Source organism: Sinocyclocheilus rhinocerous, unplaced genomic scaffold (assembly GCF_001515625.1).
Source record: "Sinocyclocheilus rhinocerous isolate Xijiao unplaced genomic scaffold, SAMN03320098_v1.1 scaffold968, whole genome shotgun sequence".
NCBI classification, from domain to species: Eukaryota; Metazoa; Chordata; class Actinopteri; order Cypriniformes; family Cyprinidae; genus Sinocyclocheilus; species Sinocyclocheilus rhinocerous.
In genome coordinates, this window is record NW_015662082.1 from 181,532 (window position 1) to 186,774 (window position 5,243).

The window sequence follows — 5,243 nt, forward strand, 5'->3', positions numbered from 1 at the left end:
GTGTGTTAACCATATTTTCTACTGATTGAGAGGAAATACTGCAGTATATTGACTTAGAATGCCTTATTTTACTGTCATGATGAGTGAATATTGTCAAAAAATACCACACTAAATAGTGACTAAACACGACCCCTTTTAATACATGTTAACCAGGAGTCACTCTCATTTATAATCACGGCATCGTCTGATAAAATCAACATGCATCTACACTAAAGACAAGTACACTACACTATGCGGTTGTTTTGGCTATTACTTTTTTGTCTCATGCAGCACACTGCCTGCGTCGGAGTAACAAACTAAAAAAAACAACAAACAAAAAAAAGTGCATGTGATATTAACAGACGAACTACGCTCATATTTATAATTCCAAACAATTTTAAAAATTGAACAAAAATAAACCCCGGTATTCGGTATGAACCGGTATACTGCCCAGCACTATTATACTGCAGGATTAAGATTAAATTGTTTGGTTCTTTGTCTCAGACAATTGTGTCTAAGGGGCTCCTTGACCTTCTAAAAAACATAAGCTTTAGTCAACCTTGTGAAATGGATGAAAGAAGGATGAAAATGCTTAGTTGTGTTCATACTGGCTTGGATTGAAATCCACTGAAACTGATGACAGACACAAGGTTTTTGGTTTCCTCAGCTAGACATTTTTTAAAGTCAACTGAGGGACCAGAGGAGAATTTATGAGAATGAAATATTTCTAATTATATTTATAATATAATTAATATAATTTATTATCTTTAATCTTCAATATCTTAATGTATATTAAAATATAGAAATATAGTTACTGCTACTACACATAATCCCCAAATAAAATTAATTTGAAAGAAAGAAAGAAAGAAAAGAAAAGAAAAGAAAGAAAGAAAGAAAGAAAGAAAGAAAGAAATTGAAAACCCAAAGGGCGCTCCATGTCGACAGACACTACAGGAATGTTTCAGACAGCAGTTACAAAGAAGCAAGAGAAATTCCAACGCTAAACACACCTTGCCAGCCTTAATTAGAGCTGCGTTTAAAGGCTAAAGGGTTTTGTTTGGCTTAACCACTTAAGCTGGCTAGACCATAATGGTGCTAATGAGAAAGGGCCCATTCCGGGGGGCTGGGAAGAGAGGGGGTTGATTAGGCTGGGAAATGCATGGAATGGGCAAACCTTGGCATCCAACGGACATGAACCCTCTAAAAAAGCAATTACCAGAAGAATTAACTGGTACAACATACACAAACTCACAGGCACATTTAATCAGAAGTGTCATCCATCACCAGAGCTTTTCACTGCGATTTCTGATCTCTAAGGAATTAGCCACATCAGAACCGTTAGCTTTCACACAAGTGTCCCACCAGATTTTGTCAGAAAACGCATTGAAAATCAATTTTCCCTCTGCTCCCCACGCTACAGGTCCCTATGATCCTGAAGCCACATCCTCAGCTGTTGCCCTGCCCGAAATCAGCACAACAAAGACCCAGAGCATCCCCTGTGAAAGTTTGGGAAATCATTCATCCGCTATGCTTTCAATCGAGTGAGCAACCGTAAAGCAGGCAACAATACATTTCAGGGAGGTACTGGGATACGTTTGTAAAACTCACTTTAATAGATGCCAGTGACGGACACAGGTGATGATAAGCAAGAACTGGCTCAATCTCAGCTACCGAAAGACTTTTCAGATCAAAAAAGAGACATAATAACAACAAACAAACATTAATACGGCAAAGAATCTTAATAGTGGTCTAATGTATTCCATCTGAATTAATTTTCTAAACCTTATCCACTGTTTATGCACGGCCATCTGCTGAGCGTCGACTTAGATCAGCTGTTCAACACCAACATTTGAGTCTCTAAATAAGATAGAATCTCCCCTAGCCGGCCACTATTCTGGTAGCCTTTTGTCTCCAATTGTAGAGATGGTCCAGAGGGACTTCTGAGGTGACGTCATGGCCAAGGATGACCATTAAATGGCTTCTTTCAGCCATTCATGCTGATATTAAGTGGACCAATACGGCATGAGCTTATCAGCAGGAACCGAGAGACGCTCTTTAAGGTCCTCTGATATGTAGAGAGAACATATTCCCATAGCTAAATGATAAGCCGTATAATGTTATCTGAGAATGAATGACCTGAGGAGAGCTTGGTGGGAACAGAAATATGATTAAGTAGAAACCTTGACGATTTAGACGCATCAAGTTAAAAATAAGAAAACAAAACAAGACACACATAGCTATTTGTTGTCTAAAACTTTTCAGTTGTTTACTGGCAGCAAGTGTGGGAGAGAGGTAGATAATGGTGTTGTCACAGTGAAGTGATTTGTCTCACCACACAGACAAGGAAGAGAAGGATCCCATCTGGGTTAGACACTGGCAGACGAAGCCAGTTTGAGGAATCCCCCACATTTACACCGTGTAACTGCCATCCAACACACACACACTTTTCCACCCGTCCCATTCTCCCCATAGGATCTGTCAGACTGTCAGACCACTAAAGCATGCTCTGTAAAACCTCTCATGACTAGGAACGAATGCAGTAGACACAATCTGGCAGTAGAAATTTGCTTATATACTTAACATTTAAAAGGTCAGTAATATTTTCTTTTTTTAAAAGAATTCAAATAAATGCTGCCCTTTTGAACTATTCAAAGAAATCTGAAAAAAATGTGTCACGGTTTCCACAAAAAATATTAAAAAGCACAACTGTTTTAAACACTGATAATAAGAAATGTTTCTTGAGCAGCAAATCAGCATATTAGGGTGATTTCTGAAGGATCATATGACACTGAACACTGCTGAAAATGCAGCTTTGTCATCACATGAATAAGTGACATTTCTTTTAATGTTATTTCACAATATTACTGTTTTAATGTATTTTAAACCAAGTAAATGCAGCCTTGATGAGACTTCTTTTTTAAAAAAAACATTTTTTTTTAAAAATTGTAACAACTCCAATCTTTTGTACGTTAGTGTATATAGTAACCCATATTCTTGTCAACTGAGATTCATAAAGAAGACATGAAAATAAGCTGTTTAGACTACAAAACGAATGACTGAAATGGTTAGCCAACGACAGTAAAATAATAATTTACCAGATTAACACCTTGTGTGTGCGGTGCTTTCCCTAGTTCTTTTGAAAGAGACATTATAGTCTGTAAATGGACCCTTCTGTCTGCTTAAACTGAAAGGTATAATGAGTGCTGTGGTTGACAACGTGTCAGCAGCATCTACAAAACCATTGACAAATCCAGCATGTTCACAAAAGGCCTCTGTCTGGGTATTCACACACAAGCAACCAAAGTAAATCACAAGCAAGCCTCTAATTGAACACCTATCAGTTTTTTTTAAACATGAAAATGAGGAAAGGAAATATTCAGTAAGTTGAGGCCAAATGGCCTTTCTCCATAAAACAACAGTGGACAGAATGTGTTAAAATGCCATTTATTTACAAATCAAGGCATTCATGCATGCACATTCAGCAAGAAAAAAATGTCCTATTAGAATAAGAACACTCAGTAAAATAAAAAAAAGTGACGTTGGGTGATACAGGAGAGTCTAACCAAAAAAGAAAATTCTATCATCATTTACTCACCCTTAAGTTGTTCCAAACCTGACTTTCTTGACTGTATGACCTTTCTTTTGTGTAACATAAAAGATGATATTGTGAAGAATGTTGGGAACCAAACAGTTTTGCTTACCACTGACTCTCATTGTATGGGGAAAAAAAAAAAAAGTAAGTCAATAGGAACCAAAACTGTTTGGTTCCCAACATTCTTCACAGTATCTTCTTTTGTGTTCCACAGCAGAAAGTCATACAGGTTTGGAATGAGGGTGAAGGTGAACGACATGAGGGTGACTAAATGATGGAAGAATTTCACATTTTTGGGCAAACAGTACCTTTAAAGAAAACAAGGTTGACAGGGAGAAGAAACAAACAAAGATCACCTGCCGTTGTGCGATGAGAAGGCCCACAGTGTTCAGAGCTTATGTTCTCCAAACAAAGCGTGCAGCAGGAAAGCCGTTTAACAGATGACAAGCATTGCCTGGAGAGAGAGAAAGAGATATTGAGATCAATAGGATGATGTCGACTGATCCTTTGACATTTAAAGAATGAAAAAACACAAACACATCCATAAGGAATGTATAAACATACATGGATGAAGCAGCAGCTTTTGCTCTGCTGTAGTCACTATCCATGACATCTGACAACCTATGAATTTAACTGTCCCCTTCAGCTAAAGCTGATTTGCATATGGACATGATGATGCCTGTTTAATGTATTTAATGTTCAGACATGTTATTAGAGCTGAACAGTGCTGACAGCTGTGACTAGTTTTTCAAACATTTCATGAGCAGCTGATCAGAAATAAATATACACACAAAAAGCATATAATTTAATGGGAAAAAAAGAGAGAGAGCAAGCCAAACCTTCAACTTGTATAACAAATCTTTAAGTATCTGTAAGTGTAAGAGCTTTCAGCCAAGCTATAGAATACACAGTGATTAAAGACTTAAAGATTATTTTATTAGTACTCTTTTCATTATTACATGGCTCAGAGATATGCAATTTAGGAAAATTGCTTCAGATTCATTAAAAGTAACACCAGAAACAATTGGACAACTTTATCGGAGCTCCTTGGGAACATTAGCTCCTCATGACTGATATTGTGTTTTTGTTTATGGTGTGAGGGGTCAAAGGGTCATAAGGTTAAGACAATACTAGTGCACCCTCCTGCAGATAATGCACTGTATTGTGTGGAGATCACTGAAGCTCTGCTCTCAGCAGGAAGTTGAGAGCTGTGATAAGTGAGCTTTGGAGGAGAACAGACAGTGGCATTGTGACCCTTTGGGTCACTGTACACTCACATCAAAGCAGTAATCCCACATCCAACCCGTCCCTGTAATTACAAGAGCTCTGAGAACAGGAGGAACTTGAGAGGAAAATTATAATATGAGAAGATGTGCCCTGAAATTATAAAAATGTGTGTGAAACAGATCTCGCTGAAACTTACTATTAGATACATTCGATATTACAGAACATCTCATAAATCTAAACCATTCATTACCTGTTAAAGGGATACTCCACCCCAAAGTGAAAATGTTGTCATTAATCACTTACCCCCATGTCGTTCCAAACCCGTAAAAGCTTCGTTCATCTTCGGAACACAATTTAAGATATTTTGGATGAAAACCGGGAGGCTTGTGACTGTCCGACTGACTGCCAAGTAAATTACACTGTCAAGGTCCAGAAAAGTATGAAA

At 37.7% G+C, this 5,243-nt stretch overlaps 1 protein-coding gene and 1 long non-coding RNA gene across 3 annotated transcripts in view; one reads left to right on the forward strand and one right to left on the reverse strand.

Moving 5' to 3' along the window:
• LOC107727445 (uncharacterized) overlaps positions 1–2,163 on the forward strand; it is a 16,320-nt gene extending 14,157 nt beyond the window's left edge. The window contains exon 3 of the long non-coding RNA XR_001638356.1: positions 2,153–2,163. This is a non-coding gene — a long non-coding RNA (uncharacterized LOC107727445). The remainder of the gene's footprint in view (positions 1–2,152) is intronic.
• The window catches only part of LOC107727443 (KN motif and ankyrin repeat domain-containing protein 1-like), a 60,557-nt gene that overhangs the window by 32,761 nt on the left and 22,553 nt on the right, over positions 1–5,243 (reverse strand). For both annotated transcript variants that reach the window (XM_016537313.1, XM_016537312.1), the window contains exon 2: positions 3,928–4,025. The gene's annotated coding sequence lies outside the window, so the exon portion shown is untranslated. The remainder of the gene's footprint in view (positions 1–3,927; positions 4,026–5,243) is intronic.